Here is a 26,230-nt window from a genome sequence, read left to right as displayed (position 1 = left end):
CGTTTTTTTTTACATTATAAGAGAAGCGTCAAGAAAAAAAGATGAGGGTAGTAACAGAGGTTGCTCACTCGCTACGCTTGTTGATGCCCTCAAGAGGCTCCTTCTTTAAGAATTGTATTGCATTATGAATGAGCTATAACAAGCGTAGAAATGGATAGCCATTGCTTCTTTCAAGAAATAAAAGATGCATAACACTATTTTTTGACTTTCAAAGAAAATGGTGGCCATAATAAATGTGATTTAACGTTGCCGAGTCTCGAAAAAATTACTATAACTTTAAGGTGTGTTTCGAAAATACTAATTTGCTCTTTTTTCCGACGCAACGAGCGCGCCGTGCCACACCATCCACTTACGGCCGTTCAGCAAAAAAAATAAATAACAAAAAATCACAGCATATCCACGGATTGAATGATCATGAGTGAGCGAAGCGCCTGGGTTTCATCAATAAAACACTGCAGAAGCCTCATGAATTTTCTCCAGTACATCATCAAAGAAGTACGTATGTCCATACATCCGTCCGTCCATCCGTCCGTCAATCCGTCCGTCCATCCGTCCGTCCGTCCGTCCGTCCGTCCATCCACCTGCCCGCCCGCCCGCCTGCCTGCTTGGCTGCCTGCCTGCCTGCCTGCCTGCCTGTCTGCCTCTCTGTCTGTCTGTCTGTCTCCTACTCATAAGAGTTAAGTGAGTGCCGCAGTGTCATTGCCATCTCGTGAGTGCTCCGGGTACTGGGTGTGGTTACAATGGCGGACAACTTACACCCTAAGTAGCTTTGCCCCTAAAAGCCCGCATCCCTTCTCACGGAAGAAACAGTGGTTTACTTGCTCGCCGTTATCAAAACAAATGGCTTCAGCCAAGTGAAACACTACCAAGAAAAGCGAAAGGGGAAGAAAGAAATCTAAATGTAGCAAAGACTGTCTTCAAATCAACCAAATCGGAACCGCAGGATTACCTTGGCAACGACAACAAGAAAGGCTTCGGTTCTTATCACGTGATAGACTAACGGAAGCCGAGGATCTTTGCAGAGGGTTCCTTGTTTAATTCTGCATCTCGACAAGTAAGAAGAGATTTGAATTAAAACCCTTTTTCTCGACGAAACTGAGAAATATAACCCCTTGAAAGGAAGATAAAAAATAAGGAAATGAACTTAGGAAGTGAATATTTCATGAAAAGAATTAAAACCGGCATGAAAGTGATAGCTATTTAAAGAGGCTTGTAACTTCAGTTTACTTGAAATGCCCAGCTAAGGACACTCATTCACATAGGTGCTTGGTCGTTCATTTTAGATGCGAATTGCGATAGGTATTCGTGCAATGGCGCTGTTTGCACACGTGAAAATAGCGGCAGCCACGACAAGTGTGCTCAATTTATGCTCTGTTCTGTTTTGTTTCAACTGTTCTGCTCTGGAGACGTTGAGGTACATATTGTCTCGGCTACTCCATATCAATGAGCTCTGCAGCGAAAAAAAATAATACTGAACGGTACCGAAAAATGAACAATCTGAAAACAAAACAAAAAAAACATAACTGCACACTGAAACCAGCTGAAATATAATGCCAATGCACAGTTTGCTTGCATTAAAGTAATGGTGGCGAGGCGTAGCAACACTGTAGATTTATTGTGATGGAGAACCTTCTCACGCCGAGCGCTGGGCCATGACAAGCGAACAGAAATTATGGTTATCCTGAACCGGCACGTTCTAATTTTGTCCTCCTCTAGAAGACCTGCTTCTCAACCGGAACACAAGCACGGACTTTGCCGACATGCTCTGCGACAACTCTGATGAGTGAGAGTAAGTCTCACAAATAAATAAATAAATTATTTATTAATAATTATTTAAATAAATCAATAAATAAATACGTGACGAGCAATTCTCGGCTACAATACAAGCTTTTATCTTAGAACTTCTATAGTTGGCCAAGTGGGCGCATGCCTTACAATATATTCAAACGCATGCACCAAACATCCTATATATACCCTATAGGACATATGCACGCAGAGATTGGACGAACTGAGCGAAAAATGCAGTTGACGAAAATAGCGCACTTCTTTCGCCAGCAGAAGGCTATCTACCTTGCCCAGCACGTTGAGCTAATGATGAGATTCACATAAGCGTTAACTTGCATAGGAGAGAAAGGCCAATTCTCAAAAGCGCCCTCTGTGCGGAGCAGGTATCAGAACTTCTCGTTGGCGACCTAGCTTGCATGTATTATTGACGGTTCATTTTGCAAACCTGTGAGTGCTTTGCTGATACTCGTCTAGATCTTCTGCTTCGCTGCCAGAACACGTGCGCCAATTTTTTTAGGGGCGATGCCCCTTATAGCGGCACCCGTTCGTCCCTACTAGCCGTTGTAGTATGTAACAAGAATAACATTTTGACCTCCAAGTTGATGCCGGTGAGAAATTTCTTCTGTGCATTGTTGAACAATATGAAATTGTGCTCAATGTACATGCCAATCGCTGCTAATGGGGAATGAGAGACAGGAGCATTCGGCTTTTAGTTAACGCGCACGCTGCGATCCCCATTAGCAGCCATTGGCATGTACATTGAGCACTATCTGACAGGAAAAGGTTGCTACGTTATACTCGCTGGGCGTAACCTCCTTGGTTTTAGAAAGGTTTAGCGAGCGATAGGCCGCATCGCCATGAATACAGTGAACTAGTACCGTCACCCCCGGAAGCTTTTCAGGCCTGCGCGTCACGTGACGTGACGTCGACGACGTCACATCGCGCCGGCCGGCCGGCCGCCCTTCGCTGGGTGGCTGCGCCAGCCGCGAGCGCTTGCCGCGAGCGCCCTTCACGCCTACCGACTCGGGCGAGGTGCCTTGACACCATGCCCGCACGATTTATCAAGGTATCGATTGATTGTATGGTTTAACGCGCCGACGCAACGCAGGCGATGAAGCGCGCCGTAGGGGAGGGCTCAGGATCAAGTTTGACTACCTGGGAATCTTTATTGTGTGCCGAAATCTCGTACACACGGGCGTTTTTGCTTTTCGCCTCCATCAGAAATGCGGTCGCCGCAGCCGGGTATCGAAACCGCGCCCTAGTGCTCAGCAGCGCTACGCCTTACCCACTGAGCCACCGCGGTTGGGGAACTTATCAAGGTATCAAGAAATAATGAATATCGTGAATGGAATAATGCATATTTATTTATCACAGCCAGACGCCGTCTGTACAAATATCACAGTGCGCATTGTTCTCGGTCCAGGCAGACGACAGGCAACACAAGGTGTTGCCCTTAATGCTGAAAATATGCCAAAAGTACAAAACACAATATCTTGCCACATAAAACTCAAAACAAAACAGATTGTAACAGCAAAAACATCCCCGAGCTTTGGAACAGAAAAAGCACACTTTCATTTAAATTGTACGTTAGAGGAAAACATACCATTCGTTTATCATAGTAGCAGTAGCAACACAAGGTATCAGGTTCAAACACTTGCCAAAAAATACAATACATAAGAACACTGGTGACTAAATTGTGGTCCACAGCATGATAAATGACTGAAAGAAAAGTAATTGTACTGCCACAGGTAGGTGCATGTCCTAGGGAAAAAATCAAACAAAAATCTAAGAAAAAACAAATCACAGTGCACAACATGTCTGTACACAGAGTGCACAAGGAAAGTGTACACAGCTTAGGTACCAAAACGGACTGTACAACTGGTACAGTAGGCACCGAGGCAGTTCGAGTTAAAAAAAAAGAAAAAAGTACAGCACTTTTAAAAGCTAACAACTTGTAAAGAGATACAAAACTGGAAACAAGGCTCATTTTACATAAGGCAGAAGTATACCAAGGAAATGAAGTCATGACATGCAATCAAATACACTCTGTGCAGTTTCACAAGAATAAATGTGAAGAGAAAGACGCGACGCTTGGAAAATTACTTTCCAAGAAAAATTCGGGCCTTTCTATTTTTCGCCTTCTGATCTTTTTCAATGCGTAAAAGATCGTTCCTTTGCTTGCACAAGTTGTTGAGCATTATATTTGCTGCACAGTTTGCAACCAATGTGATGAGGAGCTCGTAGGTGTGCCCGTTTTCACACGTATCTATGTCCTCAAGCCTTGGCAGAGAGTCCAGTGTAAGTTGCCGAACGACATTCTTTTGGTTCGGCCCATGGAGAAACTGGGTAGAGGTACTTTCCGTCATGAGCTTTCTAACTACAACCTCTGTGTACATAACTACTGTGATTACAAGAGCAGAAGGAAATTTGAGGCCACCCCGATCCAGTTGTGCGATTAAAGAATGGGTGTCCTTTCCTGTTTCGGCCGTATTTCGGGTAACGACCAATTGCCTCTGGCAGCTTTCACACTTGAGAACTTTCATTGCAGCGTGTGCACAATACCCACCAACATAACCAATCACCGGCATTTGTGCTCTGAGCTCATCAAGGTCAGCATCGCTAACATGAACACTAAAAGAAGTGCCCGCATCCCTGACACTGTCCGTCTGTTCGATGCCTCTGAGATCATCGTTGCTCATCCTTGGAAGGGAATTTCGAAGGCGAATCCTTCCCTCGGTTTCGCAAAGCTGGCGAACAGATATGTGATACTGCCCACCAGCCATCTGCCTGTACTGTCCAAAGCGACTCTCGAGGGTATCCGTCTGGACTTTCCCTAGCAGAATATACTTAAAGTGAAGCTCACTAACGCAGTACTTCACCAATGCCAAAAGGGATTGAGCAGAGAGCCTCAAGGCACTCAATGTCTCCTGGGTAAGTACTCCGGTGTCGTGCCTATAAAATTCCCACACATCGAGCCATGTGATAAAAGCGCTTAGAAAGCTTGCCTTTGGGTCATCTGTGTGGTTTGACATGGGCTCTTCGTAAACATTACGGTGATGGAAGCCCTTACTAGGTGTCTTTACATTGACAATGCTCCACCAACGAAGAATTATTTTGATGAACTCGGCGGTTGCTGTAGCATGTTGAAAATCAGTATGACCCTTGCGAGCGGCCAGGGCTTCGGCTACGTGTGGATTAAAAACCTGCAGTACGAGTTTGACGTCCTGTCGTTCAAAGCTGCTTGGATTTAGAGCTTTTGACGTCAAGCCATACCCAGACTTCAGAAGCAGGGGTGACTCCTCTTTACGCAAATCTCTCAAATGCTTAAATGAAGCAGTCATCTTGCATTCGGGATGAACTTCATTGTTCGAAAGCTCGAAGCGTGGGTAGAAAAAGCAAGTTCCAGCATTTTTCTGGTTGAGCCAGTTATTTCTTATGCATTTAAATAGATGCACAGCATCCACCACGTAAAATAACGGCCGATCTGGGTCTGCCGGATGCGGGTAAACAGGGCTAAGCTTTGGTTCTGGCAGAAACATCTTCATTGCCTTCCTGTTCAGCGAGTTATTGTCACAGACAACGGCTATGACCCTGTATCCAATTTCTTCTAAGCCCAAGATCACCTTCTTCAGCATGCAATGAAGATCTTCACCCTGTAAGGCTTTTACCGGAAGAATGTGCGCCACCTCCTTGAATGCGCTCAGCAAACTTTGTATCATAAACACGTGCACCGATGTGGCCGCTTCGTTGGAGTTAACTGCTGCACCACATATGTTCCCACCTTTGTAATCTAAACAAGGTTTGATATAAATCTCGTCTAGCATCAGCGTCACAGTGTGTTCATGTGCCTGCAGATGTTTGAATCTCTGAGACACATACTGAAGGAAAGTGTCGTCAGAAGAATCAACTTGTGGGCACATTTGAATAGACGAGCACACTTTTCTAATAGTGCTTGGGTGGGGCAAAGTTAGTGCACCTGTGCTTCTCAGGAACTTGTAGGCATGTGGTGATATTGTACGCAAGATGCATGCAAAGACCATCACCTGTGCGCTATACTGAATGCGCTTTGCAGAAAGGAGTAGTAGCTGCTTCTTCATAAAGTTCACAGTCTCTTTCTTGCCTTCATCAATGCTGGCTTCCAATTTGTCCAGAAGGGAATGTATTGCTTGAGCCAGGTGGCGATAAGTGCAGCGCTCCTCAGACAGCATCGACAGGTTGTTCAAAATTTCCAACAAGGAACTTACTTTTTGAACTGAGTCTGGTACAACAGCGCTACCAAGGTTCTTGATTGGTGAACCTTGATAGCAGGCACAGACTTCAAGGTTTGCAAACACGGTCAATGACGCATTCAAACAAGGTTCACGATAGTCGATAATGTTCAAAAACATGGAGCACTCTTCTTTATGAATCATAGTCCAATTCGGAGACACTGACACCCCTTGCAGGCGAGCCCTTAGTTCTTCGAGGGACGAAAACCGGTCTCGTTCTTGCTCCGCTTCATATGACGCCAGCGACTCGTCTACAGCACGGGCGAGTTGGGAGGCTTCTTGTCGGCTCCTCTTGGCGTCAGGGGTTTCTCTCGTGCTCTTGTCTCGTACTGAAAGGTAGGACGGACAGCCGGGAAATACCGTTGGGACAGATCCAGGACGCAACCGTGGTACTGGGAGTGCAACTTCAATAACTCTCCCAGTCCTTGGATCCGTGTACGATGTCGTCTTCTCGATGCATGAAGCGTCGAAATGATCCGCGCACACCTGCACAAACGTTTCAAGAACGTCTGAGACGCCACTTCTCAAAAGAAAAAAATGCGCTCCCGTTTGCATGACCGTGTTTACAGTCCGTGTAGCTAAAACAAAGTCTACCTACGTTTCGCAAGCATCTAAATAAAAGCGCTGCGCTAAGCGGTACAAGCAACATGAAAGGAAACACGGGAGCGTGATGTCACCGCACTCCACGAAGCGCTTCCACCGAGAGCTTGCAAGAATGGACGACACCACGGCACTGTTAGTGAACAAAGCGCAGCTGACCATCCTTGCTGCGAACGCTGCTGGCGTCAGCGCTTCGCGAGGCCCGGCGGCCACACGCTCAAGTATTTCCCATCATAGGTGATTTCTACCCGAACAAGCAACGACAAGCTAAGAACAGGAGCATCTCAAATTCTTACCTTAGTGCACGAAGTCGGCACGAAGTCCTTCCTAGGAATGGCGCGTAGCCATTGTTTGAGAGCGTCGGCGTCTTTAGGGAAGGAAAACACTTGTATCTTCTTTCCTGTTATGTAGTTGCCGGTGCATTCGGGTACACAACACTTATTCGGCATTGTCGCATCACTCCAGCATCACGCACGTAAACGAAATTGCCGCAAAACAACAACGGAAAGCAACAAACGCGAAACACCGTCAACACCACGCCGCCGAACCGTCACCACCGCCGCCCGCGCTGCGCTCGCTGCCGCTGCGGCTTCCCCGAGAGTCGGCCGGCCGGAAATGACGTCAGATTGCTGGGCGCAGGCCTGAAAAGATTTTCCGGGGGTGACGCTAGTACATATCATAAACTCAAGGTGGTTAAAGGTGGGAAGTAGACCCGAAGCGCAAGCCGTGAGAAAGTGTGCGTGTGCTGTCTCTCGTTCAGTCCTTGGAATGTCCGCTGGATGGCGGTGCTTCTATATGGGGAATATATGAAGAAAAGAGGCGAGATGGTGGCAGATAGATGAACGGACACACAGACAGATGTATGGATGGATGCATGAACGGACGTAGGGGCAGATGCATGGACGAACGCAGGGACGGACGCACAAACAGATGCTCGCACGGACGGGTAAATGGACGCACGGGTGGCCGCACAGACGCACGCATGGATGGACGGAAAGCAAGAACGAATGAACGGACGGATTCTTCGCCCTACTATCCATCATTACCTCGGTAGATATGCTGCCATTTTTTTTTTACTTACAGCTAAGGGAGATTCCTAACTGCATCTTCTGTGTAGAATTATTTTTGGACATCCCTTCATATTTGTTACGCTATATATCATCGTACTCTACTGAGAAACAATGTCAGGTGTAGTACAAGAGAACTATCGCTCATGGTCACGTTATTTTTGCTCTCTTTCAGCGTATCGATCATCCATAGGTCATTGAAACAAACTACATGTTTAAGTCGTATAGTCTTATGGAGGGCAAACAAATATCGTTAAGATCCAAAATATTACGTGACATGGCGCCTATGGCGAAGAAGGCACACGTTCAAAGTGTGCAGCACCCTAATACAAAAAAAAAAGGCAACTTCTTGGAAGCAGACGCCAAGTAAGTCAAAGAACAAGTAGCGGGCGTCCACACGGATAATGGAAAATCGCGCGTTCACGAACTCAGTCCATTCGATGCCTTGAGCTCCGTGCATTTTACGTTCGATCTCGCTGAACCGATCTGAGCTTAGTGTAAAGCTTTCCAGCCGTTGCCTGCACGCACTTTATTATTTTACTTTACACTTTCTTTATACGACATCTCGCTTTAGAAACGCATTCAGCCAAGCGACTTTCCGATTCGGTCAGTGCCGTTATTCGGCGACCGGTCCGGCGTTATGTTCCCCCCGGAAACATTCTCTACGTGTCCGCAAATGCTACATGCCTAGCCGCTTCGGGTCAAATGCGCGCTCTGGCGTGAAAAAAAAATCGAAGTTCAAAGCAAATCGATGGCCACCCGCTTCGCGAACTGCCTCGAGTCATTTTCGACGTCGTTTTCAGTCGCTCGCTTCACCGTTTCAGTCGAGCCGCGGTAGAGTAGCGTAAGATTTACGCTTATGCTTCCTTCTCTTTCGCTCTCTCGCCACTGATGGAGTCCGGAGGTGTCGACTAAGTTACACTTCGTGTCACACGTGGCGAGATCAGTGGCCGAAAAGATTTTCTGCTGCTTCTGGAATGAAAGTCGACCGACAACGAACACGGCTGCGTTCAATATCGCTCCCGACCTCTCCGGTCAAACACGGTTTCGTCGTCTCTCGGGCAGAAAATGATGCGGAACGTATGATTTGCGGTGGAATGATCGATGCGAGACGAACGAAGGCCAGCTGCCGAATGACGTTTACACGTTTCCGATAAAAGAAACGCATTTTCGAGCTCCTTATGACCGTTTGAAGTATGGTGCATGACTTGGGCACAGAGACATTTCTAGGGTAAAAATTATCATCTCGTTTATTTGCAAAAAAAAATATCCTGACCGAAAATTCACGTGAACTAGGTGAACCGTATCTATATAAGAGATAATTTGATATTATTTACGCAATAATTTAGATGCTATTGATGTCAACTTTGAATAGAAGTTGATCATGGAATGCGCCAAAGCGCACGAGTACAAATGATGGATTCAGTTCAAACGAAGAAAGCTTAAATTAGATTAAGCTTTTCGTCTTTTTGCGGTAGTAAATCTATCTGAAAGTTGGTAAAAGACTTGTTACTTCAAGCGTGAAGAAATTAGTGACAGCAACTCTTAATGACTCTATAAGCGCTAAATTGCCTATATTTACTAGCTTTAACATAAAGCTACGGATTTACAACCGCGAACGTGACATGTTAGTGATGGTTTTGCTACCTCATCGTACCAGTAATTCATTGTGCTTAACGATGGTAACTTGTTTGAAAGATCATTGAAACCGTAGGTTCTTTCGTTTATTTTGTAACGACACCTACGTACCAAGTCATGGTCTACATACATGGACACATCACGTTACGCGAATGTAAGAAAACCACATAAGGTATGTGTGGTAATAGCTTCCACATTAGTAGGACCATGTGTATCGTGCACCACACCTGCAAAATGGTCCCTGGTTGATTGACCGTATATATGCTTATCTAGGGAAGCAGGGAAGTGATGCGTGATCAATCTTCTAGAATATAATAAATACAGTGAACTCTTTCTTGAATGACGTTCAAAGGCCCAAGCAAATAGTTCATTTCTCTGAAAGTTCACTCATCTCTTTATTCACTACTGTACTATGCGGAACAGCATTGGGCAGAGCAGGAATCAAGTCAAACATGTGAAATGCAATTTGTTTCAAATATAATTTTGTTACTTCATTTGAACTGGCGCCCTCAAAGCACAAAGAAAGTCTACCTTTCTGTGCACTGCTTCTGCAAAGCTTGTTTATGGTGAAACAAACTCTTACAACTTTCTAATACATTCTACAGCCTAGGCTAGAGACCCATCCCGCCGCGGTTTTCTAGTGTGTAAGGTACTCGGCTGCTGACATGCCGGTCGCGGGATCGAATCCCGGCTGCGGCGGCTGCATTTTTAATAGGCGAAAAGGCTGTTGGACCGTGTGCTCAGATATGGGTGCACGTTACAGAACCCCACGTGGTCGAAATTTCCGGAGCCCCCCTCTAGGGCGTATTTCAAAATAATGTGGTGGTTTTGGGAAGTTATACCCCACATATCAATCAGGCTAGAGATACCAAGATTTAAACCTTTCTCAGTCATTACTTTTTCGTCACATTCTTCCTTTTCTGGCTTAGAATGAAAGCTGAAGCAATTTACAAATCTGATAGATGTGAGCACGTACACTGAAGTGAACGTGGCACGTTTTCATTCCCCTCACGGCCGCTTTGTCTCTATGGTGCTGTCGACAAACGCGATGTAGGAAGGGGGGGGGGGGGAGCTATCAACAGTGCCACTGCGGCAGAGCACAAAACTGCATTGAATAGGTCTGATAAATGAGCCTGGGTCCACAGATCAGTCGTTTTATTGAAGTGTTTATGATTATAAAATTCTCTTAACTGAAAGATTTGCATAGCATGCACAAGAAAATATGTCAGGTATATAAAATTTTCATTAAATTGACGTTCGTAGAGGTGAGAGTTCCCTAAAATACTGAAATTTTCTCACTTTTTAGCAGGCCCTTTTAATAGCCTACCACTGTCTTTGGGTTGAATACACCACACTCTCAATCATCTCCTGCATTTTACAAACATCTGTGGGTTACGTAGATTGACATATCTGTTCTTTGCTGTACGAAGCATAAAGCCTAATAAACCACGCTACGTCTTTGTATTGCCGTTACGCTCCAGGGACCAGTATAATTAAAAAAATTGAAGTTATTCCACAAGCGCACATGTTCCGCTAGTCCACGTGGAATCCACCCCCTTTTTTTTTTAGAAAAAGATCATCAGATGCTTTGAACATATAGTGATTAAGCATGGATCGGAGGCTGATACAGGCAAACTTTCATTTATGATAATTCTTCCACGCTCATGCAGGTTGGAATATTTCAGTGCCGACAGAAAATAATCTATTGCTGATATCTTGCAGTTAAAAATATTGATAGATACTGGCTGCCACGAAAGCTACCTCTACCGATAGCTAACTTAACTATGACATAGGAGACAAATAATCAGTTAAGTATATATAGTTACTAACAACTACACCTGTCTTTCTAGAACATCCACGCAAAATTTTATTTATTGGGCTCCTTAAGGGCCCGTCCTCGAACACAAACACACAAAGAAAAAGAAATCTACCAACTTTATGGAATATTCGATTGGAATTCATGAATATTTTCTGCATGACCAAGGAAACTTTACGGTGGCTTTATTCCAGAATTATCGGGTCCAGCAAGATACTAAGCAAGATGATTATCATCATTATGGACAAATGTTTAGGGTTAAAATTCAAGTATTATCTTCAAATAAAACGATGTCTGAAATTCTTCATTCATCACATCAAAAAGTGCATGTGAGTTACGTGATATAAAGCTACCCTGCGCAATCCAAACTTCATAAAAAGAGTTCAGCAGCCTAGGGTAACGTATGAAGATGGCAGACATCCTGGTATCACAGACTTCACAGCATCCGAAAAATACCACATGGTAGTATTCTGGAAATCCACGTAGTTTATAGTTTTCATAGAAAGCTATTATGGTAGTGCCAATATAAATAAACATGCCGTGCGTGGCTTTGTGTTTATGCACACAAACACACACGCGCATACACACACAAACACGGGCGCGTGCGCACAGGCAAGCGGGTAGCCTGGCGGCGGGTGACCGAACATTTTGTCTTGAACCAGCAACCGAAGGATGGCACTTCAAGCAAGCTTAAATGCCTTGTGTTTCTGGACAGTACGTGGTGGTAATGTATGCGCTAACTCGCGTTTCCAATCACGAAAAGCGAGAGGGAAGAGCGACTCTGAACTCAAGCTGCCAAGGGGGCCATACATCTCGGTTTGCGTGCAGCGCCATCACTCCCTCTAAATCAGCTCTCACGCTAATTACGACGACACGGAAACAAAATGACATTCGTTTAATTGCGGCGAGAGCACTCGAGCACCGCAGAGTTCCATGGATGAAGACAAATGGGAACGAGATGAATTACGTGAGAAACTTCCCGCGAAGAAAATATAAGTATGCAATCTAAACACCGCAATGTGAAAGAACCCGCGAATGCAGCCCCATGGTGCTCGTGCACGCCATGCTACATCGACGAATCTCCCAAGGGAAATAAGCTGGAGGGCATGAAATTCGGAGAGTTATTATAGTGATACCCGATTTCCGCCCCCACGCCGCAAAAGACGTACATTGCTGTGCAGGCACACGCCACGTCCGCATTTTTACGGAACCATCAGATGAGCAGCCCCCCGCTCCGTGCGTTCCTCAGTCCCCCAATTCGTGTCTGTCGCTCTCTCTCTCCTCACTCTCTGACGATTCCCTGGAAAGATCAATTAGGAGCGACGTCTTACGCCGACGTTAATTAACGTGATTCGGAAAGAGGGCTCTCTTTCAGTGGCTCTCTTATTTCCCTCTTTCAATCGATTCGTTCATTTCGCAAGTCCTTGTGTGCACGCAAGCGAAAGGACCACAGACAAAGCAAGCCAGTCAGTTTTTAGAATGTGAAGTGCTTTATCTCTGAAGAGGTTTCCATACAAGTGGGTTTATGAGAGTCTATCGAGTGCTCTTGGGAAAGGCCAGACAACTAGAAGTTCATGAATAGCCTTGGAAAAGAAGGGACACTGAAAATCGTGGACTCCTTAGCCCAAAGCACCGACTGAAGATTCATACATCAGTGATGTGTCGTCGTGGTGTGTCTAATTCTGATCAGTCAAGAAGTTATACCTTCAGCCATACTAAAAAACCGTATTTTCTTTTTGTCTCAACTCCGCAAAAGTTTTTTAACACTCTGTATTGTGTGCAGCTCTGACTTTTACCCGAGAATACAAATGATTGCAGGACGCTCCAGCGCAGTGTGAGAATTTAAATCAGACCTACCGTCGAAGCTCTGTAAGCTTTAGTTATACATGCAGCCAAGCCCAGAGAAAACACGAGTGGGAAAGCAATCACTTCGTTCTAGCGCCTAATTGTGTACCTAGATAGATATGGGGTGTTTAACGTTCCAAAACCACCCCATGATTATTATAGACGCCGTATTGGAGGGCACCGGAAATTTCGGCCACCAGTGGTTCTGTAACGTTCACCCAAATCTGAGCACACAGTCCTACACCATTTCCGCCTCCATCGGAAATGCAGCCGCCGCAGCCGGGATTCAATTCCACGACCTGCGGGTCAGCAGCCGAGTAACTTAGCCACTAGGGCACCACGGCGGGGAATCATAGTAATTTATAGGCGATACCATGCAATAAAACGATCATTGTACGTTTTCCGTATATAAAGATGTGAAAATTCACTGAACATCTATAAAAAATAAGAATTACGAAATTGCGTAACAGTTGAATGGACAAAAGTTTACTCTCAACTGTTAATTTCGCGAACCTGAAGAAACACGAATAACTCCCCTAGTTTTACCTGGCAGCTTTTTTGTCTGTCTTCCGGGGAACATGTAGCGCTAGACTTACCACATCGTCTTGCCAGCGGATTCATGCAGGAAGAAGTGCGAAAAAGTATAGATATAGATTGCTGAAATTGTTTTCTCAAGGAAACTTTATATGATGAAGAACGTACAGCGCGAACACAAGACGGGAATACTAAAGAAGGGACACAGACAAGCGCTGCTGAATTTTTATTAACACAGAAGCGGAAAATATATACGGAAAAAACAACAGAAACAAGAAAACTGAAAAAATTACAGCATGACAAAGATTCTTCCATGTTATTGTTACATGCGCTCTTCTAGAAAAGATAATTCTTTGGCCGATAACCCGATGGAAGCCATGCTGATGCATAGCGACCCTTCTTTTGCGATATGAGCGGCTTCAATGATTTCACGAGTACGCATGTCCTGATGTCTGCCGATGATTGTTGTTTCTTCAAACAGGGGTGTGCAACCACAGGAACTGCAATGAATGGCCAAAAAACCTTCTTTGGCGTTGCGCACATTATTTTTGTGCTCTCGGAGGCGGTCATTTAGACACCTTCCAGTTTGGCCTATATAGCAACACCCGCATGAAAGTGGAATGCGATAAATGACATTATGTGAACAATCTAGAAATTTCTTACGATGCTTGGTAGTGCACTGGCGTTTCCTTTTTTTGACAGGACAGGTGACACGTGAAAGATATGACAATTTGTGAGGTGCTGAAAAAACCACTCGAACGCCGCACTGTTGCCCTATTTTCCTGAGACGATGTGAAATATTATGCATGTATGGTATGACCGAAATCTTCTTGCCTCGACCGGTTTCCATGCTTGCCTGCTGAACATTTTCCTGGCAGCTTTTCTTCTTTTTTCTGTAAATTACTTCCGCTACCGATGTGAGCAGCTTATGTGGATAACCTGCTGCTTCGAGCCGACGAATCTGCGCCAAGAAACTTCTAGTGACAACGTGGTGACATGATTTATCTAATGCGTTGGAAAGACATGTTTGAACAATGCTTCGCTTGACTAACTTTGTGTGTGACGATGTGTACGGCAACAACGGTTTTTGTGCTCGTGGTTCGTACATCCAACATGAATGTTGATTGGCAAATGTTAGTCTGAGATCTAAAAAACGAATGCTGTTGTCTTCTGGCATTTCATGTGTGATACACAGAGGCGACAGGCACTCTTTAAATAATGATATGAGGTGACTTGTTGCAACTTGAAAGTTATCTGCATTGCGCTTGAGAATCACAAGATAATCATCTACAAAACGGAAGGTTTTCAGAACACTGCTACCATTGAGCCGTGCGTTAATTCCCGTCTTGTGTTCGCGCTGTACGTTCTTCATCATGCAATACCAACTAGCCCAAAGTTTCACTCTTCTAAGAAACTTTATAGTACTTTTCGTTCAGATACGGGATCTATATGCACATGTCCTGCTTACGAAATAGGGAATATATTCAAGATGACAAAGACGAAAAACCAGGGTGAAGCTTCTAATAAACCTCCCCGAATGAACCCACGGGTGCTTCCAATTACCGCAAAGAGCCATCGAAATGAATTCTCTGTACATTAGAGCGCATATATTACACTCTTCCCAGAAAATCACATCTCAGCCTAAGCCTTCGCTCACTCCCTGTTCGTGAGGTAACCGTAAAGTAAATCCGCCCCACCTTTCAGACCAGCTCACTACTAATCTTTCGGTGCAGGCGTTGCGCTAATCTCTTCTAGCGCGTCGTTGTGATTATCCACGCCACACTGAACGCCTGCGTAGTTGCGTGATTAAAGCTGATGGGTATAGCTAAGCGCGAGCGAACCATGTATTTTATTTTGAAAGGCAGTATCTCATTAGAGACATGATAAGGCTAATGACCCTGTTCAATCACTGCTTAGAGACGAAGGAAGCAACCAATCCAACAAAGTGCTTGAAATAACCATGATAAAGGTTCAAAGAATTGCTGGGTAGTATAACACCGTGAAAGATCACTAGCACAATAACCTGTGCGATACCATTGTTAACAGATATACACGTGCATTAGCGCGTTACTATCCCAATTTATGATGAATGTATGGCCCTGTACCACTTCGGCTCTCTGGTCGAAACGATTACTCACAAAGCAGTGATTCGACATAAAGAAGCAAAAATGGGAGAAAGAGGAATGTTTCTTTTTTCAAGGTAAACTTACCACAAAAGTAAGGCAGATCCACGAAGGAAATAGTGATGATAGGGCGAAGCCGTGTGCATCGAATCTGGGACTCATGGCATCCTGTTTTATTCGAGGTAACAGCGTTTGATATTGTTAACCTTTTCTTCTGAGAACTTTTTTTTTCGTTGATGGGTAACTTAATGCCGTTGTTCTTAAGGTGTTGTGCTCATTTAATTTGTTAGTATTGGTTGACAACCCTTTGATACCCTTCTTTTTAAGACAGGGAAGTTTAATGCAAACTGGTAACAACATTTCATGTGAGTTTTGTTTAGAAAAAGGTGGTTAACGATTTAGAGTACTTAGTACTTTATTATATGAGAGCTGAAAGCTGTCCCGTGGACCTCTTTACCAAGCAGTATACGCTCAATGCCTATTTTGTATGGTTGCCATATGGTTGGTGTCGGATTCGTTTTGTGGTTGTTTTCGAATGTTTTAGATTCCGCTCGTGTTTGTGCTTCTGCTTTGCGTCTTCTATGTTTTTGTGACATTCTATTTGGTCCTGGGTAAAAGCCTTTATTATTGTTGTTGTTAATTTTCTACTCTGTCACACAGTTTGATCGTTGGGTGTTCAGGGGCCGGTTTTTATACGGCGTTGTGGCCTTTTAACTTTTTAAAACCATACGCGGAACATGTAGGTCCTGTAAACGGTATCGCACACAGATATTTCACACAGATGATTCTATGAGAGACCATGGTCAGGCGAGCCTCGGCAACATTGGCCAAACATGGTGTAACCCTTAGGCACATCTAAAATTTTATAGTAAAGAAATGTTCGACAGAACTTCCAGAACATCACTGTATTTTCAAGTACATAACGTTGAAAGCGAGGCGAAATGCCACAAGCAGACCATTCCAGAACAAAAACTGATGAAGTAATCATGACCTCAATTTAGCAAGCGCCACAATAAGATGACCTACGGGCTTTAAATTAAAGCTGAAGAAGTATATTTAGCCCTTTTGCGAGCGGCAATAATGGCGGCACTTAGTAAACCACGTAGCATCGTAACCCATCAGAATAAACGTGGCATTTCTACAAGCGCCTTCCAAGGACCGCTGAAACTTCATCTTTGTTCTGCGTATTCAAAAATAAACGAGAAGGGTATGCCTAAAGAGGTGGCAAACAGATTAGCTCATGGTCAACCCCGATTCTCAGCGATATGTTTCTTGCCTTGTGTGACATAAGGTTGCAAAACCCATATAGAAGAACGAACGCCTGTAGCACTTTAATATGTTGATTGGACTCGCTCTCTGGATTTCGTGCCGACCGGTTGCGCCCCCGTGATCTGCGACGACAGCACAGCTCTGGCCAACTGCCTCGCCCTACGCCATCTCCTGCCGCCGACAAGAGCTCTCGCTGAGTGGTGCCCCGTCCTCGGACTCTTGCGATCGTGTTCATCTTTCCTGTCTCTTCTTTACTTCCGTCGTTTTCTGTCGTTCGCTGTCCCTGCGCCTCGCTGTCTCCTTCCTTCATCTATTTAGATTTTAATCCTATCCTTTTAATCCCTCCTTACCCCTGTTAGGAATTTTGCTCTGTCACGACGGTAGCGGTTGCGGAGAGCGGCGAGCCGTCGAGCGGACTTCGCTGAAGCCTTAGCCCGAAGGTGAAACAGGGAGGCAATCCGTTTGAAAAACAGCAACAAAATAGCGTTTACTGAAGCAGGTTGTCGTTTTACAGAGCCGGCCAGCACGACAACGTCGGCTGGGGCAAAAATCCTCTAACATGGGGCCGGCTCGGCCTTAAATAGCGTCCTTGGTCCATTCTCTCGGACCAGTTCTCGGGCTCGGAGGGGGAGATGTAGCCATACCCGGAACTGCAAAGTGGCCCGGCGGAGGAAACGACGTTATCCCCGGACTGCACGGTTCTCCTGCACAGAAGGCGGCGCTGGGAGGGGGGGGGGAGACAGTTCGTCGAAACAGGGCTCGATCTCGTGAGACGTGCTGCCGAACGAGGAACCTGTCGGTGGCACAACAGCACCCCCGCCGCCAGACAATGCATCCGGAGTTTTGAGCCGTCAGCGCGGCTCGGAAGGAGGAATGCTGGTTGACCGTTGAGGCTGTAGCCACTCCGTGGTGATCTTCAGAGTCCTGCAGGGAATCACTGGGACGACGGAGTTGAACTCAAAGCCAAACCACTTTCGTGGAAGCAAGCACCCTCTGAACGTCTCTCATAGTGCCAGACCAAGGCAGCAAAGAGATCTATTGAGTCTCTACTATTGTACGTTTTAAAAAGCACGAGAAACGTATCCCTTAGAGACCTCAAAACGCTGGCCCTCACGAATGCTGTGATTACACTGCGCAGTCCCGATGCCAAGAAAGGCCACGCGAAACCATCCCCAATGCCATACGAGCGGGTCGGAACCTGCTGAAGCAGCCCAAAACCAATTCTGTGCATTTTTTTTAACAATTTACCAGAATGGTAGAGGCTGGGCTTCCTGGTAACATATCAGAGTACACTTCAAACAAAATTACATCTGTTAGTGCAATGCGACATTGTTAATACAGTTTAAATCAAAATTAAATAATAGACGCCAAAATTTTGCGAAACACGTCAAACCAGAAGCATGTGCCTCAATTTGTATGAGGGAGCTGGGCTGCACTTCAATAAGCTCTGCTGAGACCATCTGCATTTGTGTGCAGCTTCCCTTTCTTATAGCGCACACTAAAGTTATGGTGCTGAAGCGTCAGGCTCCACCTTAGTAACCGACCGCTTTTAGACGACATGTTGTGCAACCAAGTCAAGGGGCAGTGATCAGTTTCTACTATGAAGCTCGACCCTGAGACGTAGCATGCTAGCTTACCAATTGCCCAAACAAGGCAGGCGCACTCTTTTTCTGAAGTGCTGTAAGCTTCCTCTCTGACACTGAGCTTTCTGCTGAGATACAAAACTGGCCGCTCGTGCCCTTCGGCGTCCTTTTGGCACAAAACTGCTCCTAGGCCGCGGTCACTGGCATCACACTGAATTATAAAACTCTGAGAAAAGTCCGGTGCCGCTAGCACGGGTCGTTTTGCGAGAGCGCTCTTGAGGCTCTTGAAAGCATTCTCTTTTCTTGTGTCCCACGAAATGACGGTGGGCTCGGTTTTGCGGAGAGAGTCCGTCAGCGGACTAGCGAGGTTTGAGTAACCTTTGACATAGTGTTGATAATATCCCACCGCTGCCACCACTGTTAGGAATTTTGCTCTGTCACGACGGTAGCGGTTGCGGAGAGCGGCGAGCCGTCGAGCGGACTTCGCTGAAGCCTTAGCCCGAAGGTGAAACAGGGAGGCAATCCGTTTGAAAAACAGCAACAAAATAGCGTTTACTGAAGCAGGTTGTCGTTTTACAGAGCCGGCCAGCACGACAACGTCGGCGGGGGCAAAAATCCTCTAGCATGGGGCCGGCTCGGCCTTAAATAGCGTCCTTGGTCCATTCTCTCGGACCAGTTCTCGGGCTCGGAGGGGGAGATGTAGCCATACCCGGAACTGCAAAGTGGCCCGGCGGAGGAAACGACGTTATCCCCGGACTGCACGGTTCTCCTGCACAGAAGGCGGCGCTGGGAGGGGGGGGGGAGACAGTTCGTCGAAACAGGGCTCGATCTCGTGAGACGTGCTGCCGAGCGAGGAACCTGTCGGTGGCACAACACCCCCTTTGCTCTTGAGCTACTGCTGAAGTGTCAAACTCTGATGCAGACAGTTACGGGGCTCACTTTTTAATAATCACATAATCTGTTGAAGATGATTTTTATGTTGGCCCTTTGGCAACCTCATATTCGAGTGACCATTTTGAATATTTTACCCTTTCCTTGAGCATCATGAACCCTTGGTTTGAACACATCAAGCATCAATTCATGATACCATTAAGTTCTTATATCTCTCAATTAACTAGACGCCTTGTCACCTATGGTGGTCTTACGAGCCCCGACATAAAAAAACCTGCTTTTTGACCATGCAGCCTTTTTAAACTTGTTAGGAGAGCCATTGTTGAATGTGCAATGGAAAGTGTATTTGAAAGTATCCCGACCACAGAAGGAAAGACAGCCTTGATCAACCAATAAGTCACCTTATAAATGCTGGGTACTTTTCGAGGTAATGATCTCTGGGCACGAAAACTCAAGCATAACCTTAAAACTCCAGATGTCAGCGAGTGGTCAGTATCACAAGGAAAAAAAAAGAAAAAAAAACGTTGTTTCCTCTCCCCCCCTTCATTGGGCCTCACATAACATCGAACTCAAAATGGTGTTGATCTGGAAGTAGAATTTTCGCAGACCAAAAAAAAACCGTGTTCTATGCGCAAATATGTTATTTGTTGGAATGGCCAATCAGGAGGATGTTAACTTGGCCGTGTCAAGCAGTTTCTCTGGTGCAAATGTGATTTATTCAGTGTTGTTGTCGCATGAAAAGCAGTATGTAGAATGAACTGTAGAATCTTTCAACCAAAGAATAAAAGAGTACCGTTACAGTGTTTAACTCGTAACCACTTGTGGCCATGTGGACAAACACGGCAGAGATTACCTACCAAAAGAAAATGTTGGTCAACCCTATGAATCATTGTGGGCAGATTGCAGGCACAGGTAGATGCCGCAATGCCATAACAAAAGAAATAGAGGAAGCAGGTGTGGTTGCAAGAACCGGACAAGTGCAAAATAAGCTCACTCCCTGTAGCCCTGTCCCAAAACAAAAAAGGTTACCTGGTGAAATTTGACACGTATCTGCTTTCTGCCGGCGCTAACGTTTTCTCCCCGCGTGTGCCTTGTGCATTTTTTATACTGATATGCGGAGTTTAATGTCCCAAAACCATCATAGGATTATGAGAAACGCCATAGAGGAGGACTCAGCTAATTTTGACTGCCTGGATTGAACTTTTTTTTTTGGTTATTAGCGGGTATGAAAGGTTTGCTGCCTTCAGCGAAATTTCAGCCGTTAGTCAGAGCTCCCCTTTTCTTGCATCCATTCTTCTCTGTAGTATCGTCTGGTGCTCTAAATAGGGAACGAAAATGTGGCTGCACACGAATGCTCGTTAGGAAAGCTGCTAGCAGATGCAATAGTTTATCAATGCAATAGTTTTATTGTTATTTTCGATTAGTTGTACAAGCACTGAAGCACGTTATTATGTGACAGTTAAACTTGACGAGGCAGAATTAACCACTGTTCAGCGAAACTAGAGCATACAAAGCCAATAGTTGCTTTCAAATTCTCCTGTACAAGTTTGCATGTCTTCAGTTCCCGTTATTAGTTCCGTTGTTATGCAAGAACTCAAGAATGAAATTTCCACTGCTTTTTGAGAGAACAGCGTTTTATCAATACCACCGTGTCAGGGCTAACAACTTCACAGGCAGTTTAGCGTTCATTTAAATTCTAATTTGTGCCATGTCATGCCTCATTTTTGAGTAACGTCTGTGCCCACCCCTGCAATGCCTTGTATTTACATGGTAATATATGTAAATAACTAAAATAAATCAACAAAATAAATTATATTACAGCTGAATTGAGGCTGGCATATACGTGGATAGTATGTTCAAACTAACATCGGTCAGGTAACCCACTGTTGTAACAGGCCCTGGTTTTTGGTTTCGTCCAATCGATTTTCACCTACTCAGATTGTCCGTTCATCTTTCACTTACTGGTAGGACATAACCTCTTGTAAGCTTTGCGACGTTCGACCTCGCTGATCAAATTTTGGCAAAAGACTACACATGTACTTCCGTGCATCACTCATTAATAAAACGAATTCACAAGTAACGGCTGGCACTTCATTTTGCAATACCTCCTTCGGATATCACCAATCTTACATGGTGTAGAAGCTTCGCTAAAATGGCTTATGTTCTGGAGCCACAATGAGCTGCACAGATGTCTACGCAATGCTCCGAGAACTTCAATGGCGGGAAGCTGACGTCAAATAGAAAGGCATCGGACTCCAAGCGATGGACACAAAGCAGAGGGAAGGCAAAAGTCTTATGGTGAATAAAATCTCATAAGACAATTAGTATGATATTGTGTCTCGCGGCAACTCCGCAGTCATATTGCGCAAAGAAAAGGGTGACATATCCCTGATATGTCCACGCTTTACCCAGCCCTACCGCCATAGGGCCTAATGCTACCTCTCGCGGCCGGAACTACCGGCACTGTGGTGGCCGTTCTGTTTATGGAGAGTAATCATCGTCTTCGTTTGTAGGACCGTTGGCCCGACGACCAACAACCTGGACAGGAAAAGAACCGATCAGGGATCATTTAACATGACATCCCAAGGAAATAAGCGAAAAGGAATGGCGAGTGCGGAATCGAACGTAGATATAGAGAAGGTTCCCGTGTGTGCGGGCTCCGCAGCGTAAGGAAGGGCGTCGTAACAGGAGCCAAGAGATAGAAGATTCGCTCCAGTGGCGCTGGCGACGAGCTGGAAGTAATAAGGCCGGCCGTCCCCCTGGAGAGGCAGGAGCAGTGCGATGGAGCGCGGCAGAGTGACGGGCAGACGCCGTGACCCCTGGACGATTTATGGCGACCCCGACATGGAGGCCGTTTGTCGCACGCCGCATATAGGGATTCACTCGCACTTACCCGCGAGTTGCGTGTCCTGTGGTCACGCCGATACCCTTATACGCTCTCCGCCACCTTCGTTGCCACACCCTCGTTCTGCAAATGTGGCGGCGTGCGGCCTTCGAACGAATAACGAACGACGACTGCGTTGCCTCTCGCTACCCGGGTGATTGTTGGGGGCTGTTTGTTATCTGTCTCACGCGAGAAGGTAGTTACGCCTACGCTGCCGTTGAAATGTGTGAGGGGCCGACTGACTGTCGCGTAGGATTTGTTTTGCGTTGATAGGATGTGTGTGCTAAAGGGTGAATTGCTGCGGAAGCAACATGCTGCATGCCTTAGAGCTGGAGTAACGGATGGTTTGGATGATTTTGGCACAGATAACATGGCAGATGTGGCCACTTAAAGAGAAACTCATAGAAAGTAAGTTTTTTTCCCTTCAAATAAAGTACATGCGTATGAAGGAAACAAGAGGAGACCTTCGCAAAACCAATGTGGTTGTATCATTCCGAGCATTACTGAGCATGTGGTTACCAAGGCCTCTTTTTCTCTTCGTAAGTGTCGCAGGAAGAACCGATACAACGGTGACGATAATCACCTCAAACGAATCAGCTGCGTGTGTCTGGTCGTTTTCTCCCAAGTCCTACTTTTGTTTTGGCAAGGCAATTTGTAAGTAGCCGCTATATTTTATTACTTGGACCCTGAAGCTACTTTAGGTACTCAAGCTACCTGCTGATAGTTAAAGATTATGCAAATATTAGCTCTTCTACAATACTGAAGGTACTTGTTCAAAGGATGGGTGCTGCTCGCATTATAAATCACCCTCCTCTTTTTAGCATGTTGACAGCGACCTAAATATTTACACTATAAATTTCACACAATCCGCAGGCTGGGAACAGTATAAGCATCTCTTCATGCATGATGCGCGGTCCATCAGCTACTGTACACCTAGAAAAGAGACTTCGGGAAATAAAGTAAAAGAGAAAAAGAACGAGGGTAACGACACGTGTGACTGCCTTTTGCAGGGGTCTCAAAACACACAGCTGCGTTGCCCCCTTGTTTTCTGGTAGTCATCCTGTGTTAACCTACAACCGCGCCATGAAAACTATCAATAATACTCGACCTTCAGTCTACGGTCATTCTGTACATCGGCATCAATGTTTCTCAAGTGTCACACCGGTCCCGTTTATTAGGAAGGCTATCGCCGGGCTAATTCCAAGGGCCGAAGTAACGGCCCCTCGAACCGCACCACGAAAGCGTAGACAATTTAGAAGTGGTCCTTTTTGGCGCGCCAGCGGACGCCGGCTGTGGCCCAAAGAACAAGTCAGAGCCGAGAGTTGATAAACAAACAAAATTATATTCTCAATAAGGGCAGATCGAAAACAATACACAAGAATGCACACTCCACAATAGTTGCATACAATATGTCACCAATCATACAACGTACTTCACAGTACAATCAGCCACACTTGAAACAACGGACACAGACAACAATACGCACTACAATGCAGTCGCATGCATTGAACAACCAAGACACTTAAAGACTAAAGAGATAGAAAACCTATTCAGTCCAAAGTTCTTGGAACCAAAGTCTAGATGATACTCTTCCGAGAATCACTCACTCAAAGTCCAGCGTTGTGGTCGTTCCGCAGCCCCCGAAGTTTCTCTTCCAGGAAACCTCACGTCTTCAATAGGCCACTCTCCAAGCTTCAAACTTCTTCGCCGGAAACACGTCGGCTTCCCACACGCAGCTGCTGCCACGCGTCTTCGCTCGATAGTGGTAAACACACACTCTTGCCTGGAGCTCGAGTCGTCACCCCTCAGGTGGAAATCCTCTTCATCTCCTGCTTTGTCTCTACGGACAAAACCTTCGCCGACTACACGGTGGTATACCCTACGCGCTCTGGCGCTAACTACCGTCTTCTCCTGATCTCTCATCTCTGCTGCTCGGTTAAATACCTTCCGCGCGATATTCCAGAAGGTTCTCGTCATTTCGTCGGCGCGATACGCAGCGAAGGCTGGGGAGAGGCGCGAGACTGTACGAGGGCCGTCCCCGACCGATGACTCAACCCGGCCGAATACGCCCCTTTCCTTGTAGAACGTTCCAGTGCTTGCCCGGCCGCCGCTGTGGGGTGAAGAGGTTCATCGGCGAAGCCACGCTTCCGAGGGGAGAGCGTCGCGCGCCCGGGGAGCCTTTAGATGTTTGTTTTCTTTTTTTTCAATTGACCTCGCGGCGTCATTCCGGCGCGTTATCGCAAGAATTTGGCGGCGCGCCCATTTTGAGCGCTCGTTCTGTGACATCAAGTAAGGTGGTGTATTCCTTGCCAGAAATGAAACACATTTGAGCGTGGAAAGAGCCGTATTCTTCCACTTGATGGCACTATATACCTGATGTTTTGTTCAAACTACTCCTACATCCACCTTTTTCCGCTCCAATCATCATCACCATGCTTGACTAAATTTCCCGACTGGGGCCAGCTAGCTAAGGTGAGTTTAAGATACCTCGCCTATTCTCAACGCATTTAATGACTGGGCTAGTTGATTTGAACCATTTAATAAAGAATGGAAAAAAGGAATGGCATTCAGTTTCACCAATTCGCGATTAGCTTCATGTTTCTCTGCACACAAGAAAGGCTTGGGAGATCTTTAAAGTTCAACATACTAAAGAGAGAGGTACACGTAACACGTACAAATGGTAAGGTTCAGTAACTTGGGTAAGTGGCATGTCTTGTTAATAGCAACTATCGCAAATTGTTCCTTCAGCTTCTTGTGCAACCATGTGCTTTTGGTTACATTAGCGAAGCCTCCGTCTCTTTCAGGTTCAATTTCTGTTATAATCACACAGATATACATCTCCAAGGAAGGTGATATTTGCTTTTTCGAACATCATCACTGTTGTTCACTGAAATAACAGTATGTGACTTCGACGGTGTTCCACCATGTTTGCTGTATTTGTCGCCCTGAGGATCGTAAGCTCTCGGGCCACGAAGTAAGTATTGTCAAAATGTTGCACGAAAATAAACGTCTTTCTTTTTCTTTTTGTCTTTCCTGCGCTAAAAACAGGAAGCCACGGAAACGAGTACCCTTTCATTCGCCGATACCAGACTTCCAAGTGTTGAACTGCGGTGAATTTGGAGAAAAGTCATCTCGTTGCTGCTGTTTATTCTTTTTTATAGAACCCAGTGCAGAAAAAATGCAGTTTCCTTAAAGAGACAACACGTTTAATTAAAACTTTGAAGTTCGTGGCTGTTCATTTCCGTTTAGAGGGGAAGTGAGGTCCCTGTTTTCCCAAAAGGCGTCCGGAAGTAATAGCGGCGGATACACACAAACGAGATATAACGAAAAAGAAAACACTTATTTTTCGCTACCAGAAACGAGCAGAGAAGTTCATTCGCCCCTTAACTTCCCCGAAGGCAAGTTGTAGAAACTTCTTGGATTCCGCCGCTATCGCCTGCAAGAGACCGGGTACACTCAGTTCGTGCGGTCGTGTCGCCAGTCTTGTCCTAGACCGTAGTTATTTCCATGTGCATAGGTCTTAAGTGCACTGACATCAAAGGTTAAAATACTCAAAAGCCCCATAATTTGAGCATACGTTGAAAAGGTCTTTGACTCAGCACAACGTTGAAAAGAAAAACTGAACGTAATGAAAAAAAGTTGCCTTGAGAAAATGAAAAAAATAATAATGGTCTCTGATAATCAAGTCTACGAGCAAGGAAGACGTTAAATGGATACTGAGCAAAATCTCGCAAATGCTACAAAAACACCGAAACTCGTCTGGGATGATACGACTGTTCTATAAACAGAGCTTACTTCCCCTATTTTCGAGCTGATAGCCGGATATTTAGCGGAGTGTGAGCGTGCGGCGGCTGCAAGCCAGTGCGCTTCTCGGCAGCCACGACGTCACACTCACCAGGAAGAGGTGGGCGCTTGGCGTGCTCTCTG

The sequence above is a fragment of the Rhipicephalus microplus genome, chromosome 4 (assembly GCF_043290135.1).
Source record: "Rhipicephalus microplus isolate Deutch F79 chromosome 4, USDA_Rmic, whole genome shotgun sequence".
In the NCBI taxonomy this organism is placed as follows: Eukaryota; Metazoa; Arthropoda; class Arachnida; order Ixodida; family Ixodidae; genus Rhipicephalus; species Rhipicephalus microplus.
The sequence above is the reverse complement of the archived record's forward strand: the minus strand, read 5'-3'. Positions refer to the sequence as shown.